The sequence below is a fragment of the Podarcis melisellensis genome (assembly GCF_964234715.1).
Source record: "Podarcis melisellensis genome assembly, chromosome: 1".
Lineage (NCBI taxonomy): Eukaryota > Metazoa > Chordata > Lepidosauria > Squamata > Lacertidae > Podarcis > Podarcis melisellensis.
Window position 1 is genome coordinate 105,288,930 of NC_138528.1, and position 13,088 is coordinate 105,302,017.

Genomic DNA, 13,088 nt, shown 5'->3' on the forward strand with positions numbered 1-13,088 from the left:
TGATTGGCTAAAGGTCACTGAGTGATCTTCACGGCTGAGTGGGAATTTGAACCTGGGCCTGCCCAGTCCAACATCCTGACTACTACACTGCACTGGCAATAAGTATAATTACATGGAAAGACAAAACACTTTGTACTGTCCCTGCTCCTTTCCATGTGCAGTTGATAAAATAAATTGCAAACAGGTTACCTGCTCCCATTCCCCCTTGGTTTGACTTTGCCCAATTATCTGTTTTAACTGACACAAAGTTCAATTTCTTATACACTTAGTTTTGGAAATAGGATTGAAAGAAAGCCCTGGTAAAGAAAGATTTTTATTTTATTTTTTTGCAATTTGTTAGAATTAGTGTGAGATGGATATATCCCTTATGAAACTTACCAAACTGAAATAGTACAAAAAATGCTAGATAAAAAAAACTTAATTTCAAACAACCTCAGCACTTTATATTAAGGTTACAAAGAGAGCTTCAATTTCACATCAGAGTTGAAGTAGACAGTTTCTTGTTGTCTGTAAGGTAAAGGTTGAGGAAATTATAGTGGAACTCCCAATGTGTTAAGCTCAAATCTCTGCAGACACTCATCTCAGTGGGAATGACTACTGCCATAAATCCATTATTTTAAGTGACCTCCATTTTTGTAAGGGAATGTGCCTTATTTTACAAGATCAGCTCTATAGGACATAACGAATGTTCCTTATTCCAGTAAACCCCCGTTTTCCAGCACTTGGTAGAATTTAACTTTATTAGAGAGTCCCTTACTAATTTTTCAAAGAAAGTTTAATCTCTCACAACTGTATTGCATTGGGATCCAGTGTAACGAATCGGAATTCTAGTGCTAAATCGAAATGGTTTAGTAATCACAAGCACATTAGTACTAGGTAAAAGGATCAGTATTGCATACGTGTGAGTTCTCCAGCTTATCTTTATATTGCACTAGAATCCAAAGTTAACACATTCTAATCTTCTAAACAGAAATGGCTTAGCAAACTACACACACAGTTGTGATTGAGCAGAAGGATAAATGTAGCATATTTGTGTGTGTGTGTGTGTGTGTGTGTGTGTGTCTGTGCAGAGAGTCTGAATTCTTTTTATGTATCTTTATCTTTAAAATAATTGATTCAAATTACCATCACAATTGCACGTTAATCCTATGCAGTATGCCTTTCTGTGAGTAAAATGCTAGCGTAAAAAGCCTTGCAAGAGAGTGCAGTATCATTAGCTACATTTTTCTCCCTTTGTATCATGCATATGTTAAAATGTATGCTAATAAGATCTAAGAAGCTTTGGAAGTTTTATGCATGAACTTTGAAAAGGCTGTTTTCCCAGTTCACCACAGACAAAAGAACACACAAGCTATTTAGTATTTAATATTTTCCAAGTAGAAAAACACTCCAGTTAATTATGAAAAGTAATAATTCCACTGTCACTTTGTATTTTAATTCATGCATTTAAAAACTGTTGAGCACCCTAAAGCACTCTAGTAGTTAATGTGAGAAGAAAGCAGCTATAAAAGATCTTAGAGTTTTGCAATCCCCAATCTGTTTCAAGTATCTAGAAATATATTTTCAATGAGACACACAACCAAATACCATAGCGAATCTGATAAATAATTGGAATTTGTTTCTCTGGTTTTAAAGGTTTCTAAAATTACTGTACCCAATGAAATGTATTAAACTGTGCAATTGTCATGGGAGTATTAATACTTGGAGAGCAATCCAGTTCTCTGCCACATCCTTCCCACACACTCATGTGTGTTCTCACTGCCCTCTCTGTTGCCTCTCTTTTATGCATGGAGCTGTACAATTCTGTGAGTGCTACGGTACAGTATATGCTCTCAGTGGTGTATGTAAGGAACTGACTGGATCATCCCCAAAGTATTTTTAAGCACTGCATGTTGCTTTTAATTAACATTCCTTACAATCCTGTAAAGCTGGCCGACAAGGAAGGGGAAACTGAAGTTCCATCGGTGTTTATAGATGAACTGAGATTTGAACTACAGTGGTACCTTGGGTTACATACGCTTCAGGTTACAGACTCTGCTAAGCCAGAAATAGTGCTTCAGGTTAAGAGCTTTGCTTCAGGATGAGAACAGAAATTGTGCTCCGGCGGCACGGCAGCAGCAGCAGGAGGCCCCATTAGCTAAAGTGTTGCTTCAGGTTAAGAACAGTTTCAGGTTAAGTACGGACATCCGGAACGAATTAAGTACTTAACCCGAGGTACCACTGTACCAATGTTCAGCTCTTGGAGCTCTGTCATGCTTATACCAACCATCTGGCATTGGTTTCCCCAGTGCTAGTCTTGTGTTCAGCGGATTTAGATGATTCTGAAATCTTTTTAAGCAGGTTCCTAGAGACAAAACACTTGCTAAGTTGTGTAGATCAAACATGTTGGCCACAATTCAAGCCCTATTGATTTCAGCGGTTCTTGTGGCTACAACTGCACTGGATTGTAACCACTAGCGGTAAATTCACATAATGTTATACACTATCTCTGATATCAAAGGTGATGTTGGTAAAGTACGATGTATACATATTTTACTGGCCATATTAACATCCATCACATGGAGCTGGTATTGAATTACTAAGCAAAATAGGATATAGTTTTGCCTGAAAGTAATCATAGCTTTGCAACCACTTTCCACCTTGCTTCTACTTTTGAAAGGCAAGATTAATACTGAAGGAATGACCCACTTGTAAATTTATATAGATTCAGGAATGGACAGAAAAATGCTAAATACAGGTTGAAATCTGACTCCAGAAATCCAATAAACTAATCCATTAGGTATGCTTTACTAACCTGAGAAAACCTTTCAAGAACAGTTCCACTATCTGGGCAACCAGCAATATATCAAGAGTAGATTTTGCCACTAAGGGTTAGTGGCTAGGATATTAGTAGCTGTACTTGGAGGGGGGGAGGAGGGAAGAAAGCAAAACGGTGGGGGGGGATCTGTAATTCCTGCTAAGCTTTCCCTGGGTCTAAATAAAATTATTGGAAAATGTTTATATTTCAATATGAATGTAATCAAATAGGTTCACTTTTCATATGATTTCATAAATATGAATGTTGAGGTAACTGTAATATTGGAAGCAATGAAGGAGAACTAAGCATACTTCATTTGTGCAAAGATTTAACAATGAAATGTATTAATTGATTTTGAGACCTGAAACTTGTTCGGTTAACATGCATAAGGCACAGCAGAGTTTATACTAATATTAGTAACTTACAGATGGTATTAACAGAGAAAGAAAGAAAGAAAACCCTGAGCATTGATACAGCATCAGCGACCAAGTACATTTCTAAATAAAAGTGTGATATCATTCTATCCAAGAACAAGTGGACAAAAAGTGAATACGTTCTGGAACTCTTTCCCAACAGTTGCCTGTGTCTGAGATTCAAATGCATTTACATGCTGGTCTTTGTTAACAGCAGTAAATACCTCATGGTTGCCAGGAATACCTTATTTTGCAATAGCCTTGCCTAGCTTTGGCACTGTGGATCCCTTCGGTGCATAAAAGAAGTTTAAAAAATATTGCAAATGATGGTTTGTGGAGATCCTGCTCTCTGACCTTTATCTGCATTTAACAACAGCTTAAATTCCACATTTTCTCAGCATAGCAATCACACAAAAGTCTACTAAATAGGCCCCCAGAAGCTGCTATTCAGACTCTGAGCGCTGCTTCCATTGTAAGCTTTTTCTCCCACATTTGGTTGTTTTAGGAGTAAAGTGTTACAGCATCTCTCGCTTTATTCCATTGAAGCCCTTTTTCTCTTTCAACTCTTTTAATGGGGGAGTACAAATGCTAGTAGTCTTTGTATATTTTCCTTCTGTTGTCTTCCTAGTAAAAGTAAGTCAGCACTTAGAATACCAGCAATATTTATGTTTTGTTTGGAGCAACTGGGATAATTTCAAAGTACTTTAAAAAAAACACACCCAACAACAACATATATACACTGTTTATCTATAGTTTGAATAAAAATCTTTTCCCATCCGCCCAGATATTTAAAGAATGACTGGCTATTTTTATTTTTTTATTTTAAAAACCACACAGCTTGTGTCCGAGCCTATACTTTATTATGGCTGAGAATAATATTGAATTTTTAAAATAATGCTAAGCAACAACATGTATTTTAATGACCAGAGGAAAAAATTGGCTATGGACCGAGTTAGTGGTGTTGTTGTTTTAAAAAAGATATAAACTGGAAGCATGTGTAGCTTATATTTTCTTTATGTTGCAGAGAAAGCTATGCAAATACTGTGTTCAGTATATGCTTTTCTAGTCTATAAATGTTTTCCCCAAAACAGGGAAAGAGCAAAAAAGTAGCAAAAAAGGAATATGTTACTTTTTGCCACTAAGTGAGTTTCAGAAATTTGGTGAATGTTGATTTTTGCTGGTAATTCATAAGATTTAAAGACAGCAAGAGGAATAATTCATTTATATGTAAATAAAAAAGACAATGGGGCCTTCAAAGAGTTAGTCTTGTTTCCACCAGTTCTCTAGAGAGCTGTGCACCATATATCTATAAACCTTCTCCTACCTACTTGGCACAGTAATTTAATGATGGAAATGTCTGTAAGTGTTAGAGAAGATCTGACAACTCCTCTGTTTATTAAAATAAAGTGCTACCTTATTCCCACCACAGATAAATCCTTGGTGAATCTTGTTCTACACAAGGCTAAGGATTCTCTGGTACCTGTTGTGGGAAAACATAGATTCATTTCTGAATGTAGCCAAGAGTAAAGATTAAAGAAAAGAAGCTTCGGTTCAGAAGGGTCTTGCTGGGATAGTAGGGGAAGAGCCGCTTTGTGGCAGGTAGGTCACTGTTGCTTTCCTGGAGGAGTTCTGTGGTGCATAGGTGCCTCCCAGTGTGCTTGCATTGTGCTGACCTCCCCATCACCTTGTCCCTTCCTGTAAGCAACAGTGACTCACCTACTGGGAGGCCAGCATAGCGGCACTGCCCTATCTGGTGAGCTACTTCTGAGTGTACTTTCATAGCATTTCCTCCACAGCCAAAATGTGGAGACGAATCCTTGCCTCACTGCCAGTGATCGACCGTTTTCTTGCTCTCACCGGAGGTAATCGTCACAAAAGAGATGGGGAAGAAACAGGAAACAATCACTGGCTGGGGTGGAAGTAGGTTGTGTATTGGTTGTGGGGCAGTCAGGCCAAAGACGGTTATTTCAGAGTTCAGCTAGGTGTTTGGAAGCAGGTAGGGGAAAGCTGGCTGCTGCTCAACTCCTGTTTTGTGCATGTAGGTACTCCTTCATAAACTTTGGTAGATCCAGTGGGAGTGATTGAGGCCCAAGTAGCAACCTTGGGTAAAGAATCCTCTATTCCCTCTTGATTCCTGAGTTTTCATTCTCCACCACCCCAGTATTTTATGAAAATCTGTTCATACCTGATAAGTGTATAACACAATTAGCAAAGCAGGTCAGTCATCCTTTTTAAGCAAATGGACCAGGTAGAGGCTCATTTAATTGGTTATAATAATAGTTGCTGTGTGCAGAACCAGAGAGTTTGCCAGGAATACCAGATGCTCCTGAGGAGGAATCGCATATGATCTGAAGCTCAGGAGAGAGCAACAGTCCCCTTTGCTGATCTTAAACATCAGTGTTATATGCTACCACTTGTGAATTGTGCCAGATGCCTAATTAAAACTTTTAGTAATATCTACTATCATACAGTATTATGGATATACGATGTTGTCAGGACGTCTGTGCCAACCTTGGCAGTGTGTGTGGATGTGCGTTTCAGAGAACATCGATGTGCTGGCTTTAAGGGGGCATACAGGGCAGACTTGGGGGCCCTGCAAATCTTGCACAAAACCCTGCCTGCCTTCTTTATAGTGTCAGTCTGCCTTGTCTTTTAACTCAGAAGCATTGAAGGCAATGCTTCAAAAACACAGGCAGCAGGCCCTTCCCAGCCAAATTCAGGCCCATCCACATCAATAGTTCTTTAGCAGGGAGCTGGCTTATGCCCTTTTTTCTGCACAGGCCCAATTGCCAAGTTCCCTGATGACATCAGGAGGGAGTAGCCATTTTGTTTTAGTAAGAGGAAAAAGGAAATACTGCAAGCGTCCTCTCCACTTAGGCACCTCCTTGTGCATGCTTTGAACATAAAGAATTAAAGGAGTGCCAAGTAGAATTTCCATGGGTAATGCATGTAGACACGTATGAGCCATCAAGCCACTCAACCTAGCCACTATGTATTTCAGCTTCATGCAGGTCTTACTAAGCTCCTTGTTGGCTGCCATAAACGGGTGGTTGGCTACATTCACCTGTTTGAGTCACAAGTTGTGCAGAACTAGGCTAGACCTCTTTGCTGGTATTGAGCCAATCTGCAGGACTCAGGGTGGTTCACAGCATAAACTAAAAATATAAAACTACAAAATACATAATCAAAATAAAAACAACAACCCAGCAACCCCTCCACATTTTAAAAGGGCATAGGATGTCAATCAAATAAACCAAAGGCCTGGTTAAAAAGGAACATTTTTGCTTGGCGCCTAAAGGTGTATAATGAAGGCACCAGGCGAACTTCCCCGGGGAGAGCATTCCACAGACAGGGAGCCACTGCAGAGAAGGCCCGTTCTCGTGCTGCCACTCTGTCATGTTGCATAATCACTATTTCATATGTTTCATGTATAATTAGTTCATTTTAATCAACAAATAACAAACATAATTTATTTATTCATTTAACAGAATTGGTAGACCATCCTTCCTCACATCATGATGACTCCAGGGTGGTTAACAACATCTTGCAAAATAGACAACCACATAATATATAACTTGATTAAAATAAATTACGGCATTGCAAAAAGAAACAAAAAACGAAACAAAATACAGTAGCAGATGAAATACCAAGAAGTGGATTGTTTGCACATGGATGTCAACCTATCCAACCCATCTGCACCAAATTACATGAAAGGAATGCTTATGCAACACCATTCCTCCTTACAGAGAGAGGTATATTTATTTAAACTGACAGCCTCTCCTGCCCACATACAGTGGAGAAGCAGCATTGAGAGATGCAAGCGAGCCCTTAGGAATCTAAGGAGACTTGCTGTAAATCACAACATTTGACACATAGCAGGGTTTAGTTTCTTGTAAGGAGGAATACAGCAACACAGAACCAATAGTTTCCTCCAGAACTAGGCATGGGTAATATTTGAAATATTGGAGCTTTTGAGTACTGGCAGGAAGAGGCCTGTTTTCATTAGTCAGGGAGCATTCAGGCCAAAGGGTTAGGAGCACAAAGATCAAACAGAACCAGGCACCGTCAAAGGGACAGAAAAGAAAGGCTTGGTGCAAGTCAAATAGTCGGCTGGGAATTCTAGAATGATTCAGGAAGGCAGCACAAGAGACAATTCCCATAAAGTTGATGGAGGAATGAAGAAGAGCATATGAAGGGGTACACTCCAAATCTAAAAGGAGGTTGTATAGGGCTTCACCTAAGGAAAAAGAAACTGACCAATGTACAGATATAATATCCCATGCAAAGTTTCTGTTTTCCTGGACCATGGAGATCTGTAGTGCAGCACGGTGGCTGCTGTGTGTCAGGGGATGGGATTTTGGGTGGCAGGGGGGCTTGAGGGTGGCATGGCGTTTCAGGCGCTGCAGGGGGGGGCAGCTGTCCTAAAAAAACACTCCACAACTTTGTTCCGCCCCATGCTCCTCAGATGAGTTCAGAACTCTTTTGAGATCTGTTTAAGCAGTCTTGATTCCCCATTAATCCCTCTGTCATCAGGTGTGTAAGGAGCCTCTTCCTCCTTCAGTGAATCCTTTTTCTCTTTGACTTGCCACATGGGTAAACCCCAGAAATGCTGCCTTTTCCTTCTTTCTACACTGTGTCCTAAGTCACTGTGGCAAGACTCGTTACTCTTTCCCATTTGTGTCAAGCTGTTCCCTGTCCTTGCTCCATCTGTGCTTGAAGCCCCTTCTAAATGTGCTGCCCACCACACTTTTATCCACCAGGTGGTCTAACGCCTTTCCTTCTCTAGTGGGGCCACCTGCCCAGCTTCTTCTTGCCTCTTTGACTCACCTCTGCAGCTGACAGCATGGAGCAGCTGTGCCAGTCACTGCTGACACTCTTATACCACTTTAGCAGTCATAAAAAAGGTAAAGGTAAAGGACTCCTGACAGTTAAGTCCAGTTGCAAATGACTCTGGGGTTGCAGTGCTCATCTCACAGAGGGAGCCAACGTTTGTCTGCAGACAGTTTTTCCGGGTCATGTGGCCAGCATGACTAAGCTGCTTCTGGTGAACCAGAGCAGCGCACGGAAACACCGTTTACCTTCCTGCCAGAGTGGTACCTATTTATCTACTTGCACTTTGACGTGCTTTCGAACTGCTAGGTTGGCTGGAGCTGGGACCGAGCAACGGTAGCTCACACCGTTGTGGGGATTCGAACCACTGACCTTCCGAACGGCAAGCCCTAGGCTCAGTGGTTTAGACCACAGCGCCACCTGCGTCCCTTTTTAGCAGTCATGGTCTTCCCCAAAGAATCCACTAAGTTCCCAGAATTCTCCATGACTGTAGAAGTGGTATGAAAGTATTTTAAATGTGTTGTGTAGATGTGATCTAAGAAGCAATAACCATCACTGTGTTGAGACTGGGCTGTAGGCAGCACACAACAGGGATCTTAGGAGCTAAGCCAAAGAGTCAGAGACAAGGAAGACCATTGCTGCTCAGGCAAGATTCAGTCCAAATAGGAAAATTATTGTAGGCCTTTCTATCTAAGTCCAGTGGCCAGTATGGGAATACTGTTATTGGTAAGAGAGAGGATCTAACCCTCGGTTCAATGCCTCAACAAACATGAATCATAAAACTGTAGAGCTGGAAGGGTAATCTAGTCCAGCTCCCTACAACTCAGAAATCTTTTGCCTAACTTGGGGATCGAACCCATGACTGTGAGATTAAGAGTCTCATGCTGTGCTGACTGAGCTACAGAACAGAGATTTTCCAGTTTTACCTCAAGTGGTTCTTCCCACACACAAAAAATAGCTGATGGTGTACACCACCGTCATCTTTTCGACCAGGACAGAAGTCAAAGATTACTTCTACTTTACTACTAAATTGTAACTGAAGAATAAAAGACCCTTAGCAAAAGGCAAGGTAATAACCATTAACCATGCAAAAGTGTCTGGAAAACCGAAGACGTAACGAACCAAATCTACATATAACTTGGAAAGAAAGGAGGTGGAAAATACATGTTATGACAAAAGGTTTTATCTATAGGATAATGGAGTCACACATATGAGCAGAATATTAATGAGGACAAAAATAAAATTGATACTTTGCATTTTCTGAAGATGTAAAATGCTTGACTAGTTCATGCTTTTCTGCCAAAGTCCTTCTTTCTGGAATTTGCAAATATGTATAAATGATGAAATAAATACTGATATACATTAAGATTGTATATTTTCCATTAAACTGAAATAGGGGGGAAAATGGTATCAGTTCACTGCTCAACTAAAGGTTAATGAGCTATTCTACATTTCAAGCTGAATACAGTACAGTGGTACCTCGGTTTAAGAACAGCCCTGTTTATGAACAATTCAGTTTATGAACTCTGCAAAACTGGAAGTAGTGTTCCGGTTAGCAAACTTTGCCTCAGTCTACGAACAGAAGCCGAACGATGGAAGGGCACTGGCAGCGGGAGGCCTCATTAGGGAAAGCGTACCTCGGTTTAAGAACAGTTTCAGTTTAAGAACGGACTTCCGGAACATATTAATTTCGTAAACCGAGGTACCACTGTATATGGATTTGAGCTTGTGAAGGTGCTACCAGATATCAAGAAATGGATTTGGTGGATGGGAGTTCAGATTCCTCTGTGCTGAACTTCACATTATGTTAACGACATCAGAAGAAGCAACTGGTTTATGATAAGACCAATACAAAAATAACAGCGTATATCCAGATTGTGAACAGAACACACGGTAAAGAATTTAAGATATATTGTGTAAATATATGTTCCAAGAGAAAACATTGACTTGAACATATTGACACTCCCAGGGTGTAATATTATGACAGCCATATCTTTGTATCATTGTAAAGAAAAAAAAACATACAAATATTTGGTAAGAAGTTTGTATAAAGTTTTTGTTTGACTTCTGTGCTAAAATGCTAAAGGTGGTTGTAAAAGGTTCCTTTCTAGGCACACAATTTTGTTTTTTCAGATGTTAACAAAGAAAAAGAGGTGTCAGGTTTAAGATAATAATTTGAGGAAACTGATACAAAAATTACAGTATTTCATCCCACTGGAGTATTGAAAACACATCTTTTTGAAACTTTTAAGCAAGGTTAAACTAAGTACGTTGCTGGGAAATTTCTAAAATAACAAAAGGATTTAAAGCTTTCATAATAAAACTTGGTTTAGAACTAACAGAGCAATAATGTACATCAGATCCTTCAGCTGAGGGATATGGTAGAAACCCTGTCCCACTGACAGAATTTGAGATAACACTGCTGCCATGATAAACAGCATGGCAGAACATCTGTAGAAAGCTCTGCTGGTACACTCTACCAAAGATATGCCAGGACAGTTACAACAGAGGAGTAATAGGGAACGAACCATTACTGGATATAACAACCAATGCTACATGCTATACTCTCCCAGATCATGACTATGTCCCCATTGGGTAGTTGATATCAATTGGGACTGGTAGGGCAGGGAGCCCAACAGTAAGTGAAGAAAGCCAACAAGAGGCAGACTTGTATGGATAGAGATGATTCTTAATATTCTGTAGTCCTGGACCATTTAGGACTTTAGAGGTCAGAATCAGTACTTTGAATTGAGACCATAAACAAACTAGTGGCTAGTGAAGATAGCTGAGCATTAGCAAGGCCTTAAAAAAAAAAAGACAGTACAGGTACTCACTGGAACAGAATACAGTACCAAAAATTCTCTCTCTCTCTCTAGCTGGCACCTATGGCACATTTATCAATATATGAGTGCCAGCACCTCACTTTTTACCAAAAATAAAAACACTATATTAGCAGACTTGTTTGTTTTGGCACTCTGAATGTCCATCTGCTTGTGTATGTCATGCCACCAGGATGTGCAAGGCAGTTTAGTCCAAAACTAGATTTGAATCAGAACAACCAGCTTCATCAAAGAAAACCTGGAGATGGTTTGCCACCATGTACTGGAATATCTTGCCTAAGAAATTTAACACAGGTTTGCCTTTTACTATGCGTATCGAGTTTCAGCTTTCTATTTCTTATGGAAGCACTTGTAACCGTTTTTGCACTGCTATTTTGCACCGTATTTTTAAATGCTTGTGTACCTTGAACAATAATCTGACGCACAGAAATCTACCACGTCAAGCTGCTCCTTGGTTGGAGATGTATCTGCTAAATTTCTGTGTGCAAATTGGCTGTTAGCAAAACAGGACTGGGGCCAGTAATTAATGAGTCAGACATTTGATGTCATCTTTATAAATATGATAAAAAACCCCAAGGACTATGAGTCAAGGGAGTGACCTTGAGTTAGCAACTAGCTACTTATAAACATAACAGCATTTCCCTCTCCTCTGATTGTATTTAGGACAAACATAGTATTTATTGAATGGCATTGAGAGATTGTTTACAAATTTGAATTTTAAATCCTAACCAATGAAATAAATAGCATGTTGAAATGTTAATGCATGGAGTTTTACAGTTTTTATGCTTGTTTATAATCTTGGTGCTTAATACACGTTGTTGTTGTGCTAAAAAGTAGGTGGTTGATGATCTAATGGGGTGGATTTTGAATCATGGGACAAACCTACCCAACCAGTTTCCTAAAGAGATGAAGGTTGAGCTTCAAACAAAAACTGGTATCTAGCTTGTGATAGAATTCTTTTCATCCTGCATGTAATGTTGTCCTTATTATGAACTTTGACGCTAATTTGCATTGGTTCAGAATTGTCAGAATGTCTCTTCCTTCAGGACTTTGGTTCTGGAGAAACAGGTTTAGTAGGACTATAGTTAAGGAAGGAGAGTGTCAGATTAGCTGGGAAATATTCTGTGTCCATTTTCTTGTTATTTGTGAAACAGTTTTTCAAAAGTGAGAAAGGCATTGACTTTAGCTTCCCTAATTCTGATGACTATAATATATTCATTATAACTGTGATTAATGAACAAGCCCAGGTCATAAACCATGGCTTGATCCTGGCTTGTTTAAACTAACCACCGTTCCCCTGAGTTTGGATATAATGGGAGGCTGTGGTTAATTTAAAAGCAGAAGTAAAAGCTTCTGATCTTCTATTTGTGGCTGCACCGGAGCTGGTAAAGGGAAATGTGTGACTCTGAGGCTCATTCAGGTTTACTCACAGAGGTCTAACTCTAAACTATAGCTTAGAAGTGCATCTGAAAAAATCCTACATGTACAGTACTTGAGCAGCAGATTTAGGATATAGCAGCAATGCTTCTCCTTCCAGCTCTGATGTGTTTCTGTCTGACCACATAAGGTGAACTATTCCTACTTATCAGAAAGGAAATTTGGGATCCTAGAGCAGTGCCTCTCAGTCTTTTTACGCTGAGGAATCTTTTCTATATTGTCTTATTTGTTGAAAAACGTATGGGCAGCTGCTGTAAACATCTAAGCATAGTAGAAGATTCTGAGCTTGTTCTAAAGTAAACAGCCAGATGAATTGAGCCTGCATCCTAAAATTGCCAATATAATGATGCTGTTAGCAAAATCTATGGTTAATACAGACTACAGATCTACCTCATTTTTTTAAATAGACCTCTGTGGTACATAAACTGGAGACAGGGGCAAAAGAGTAATTTAGAGAGGCGGGCGTACAATTATTAGGAATAAGTGCTTCTGAGACCCCAGGAATGTTCTTACTACTGGAACTGAGCTTAACAGCCATTTCCTATGAGAATCCATGCCTAGCTTTTAGCCAAGCTTTCTTCATTTCAGCTGACTAATTAAGGAGGGAGAAAAGTGTAGATTAGAAGTTTGGCCAGGTGTGGAAGATCGGGGAAGAGAAGTGAATTTGGTGTTACGCAATCTTCCCTAATATCTGTCTGGGTGCCAATCTTCTCTGCGTAACACTGTTTTGCTTATAACCTGTCAAAAAACAACAACCATACACTGTTGCCA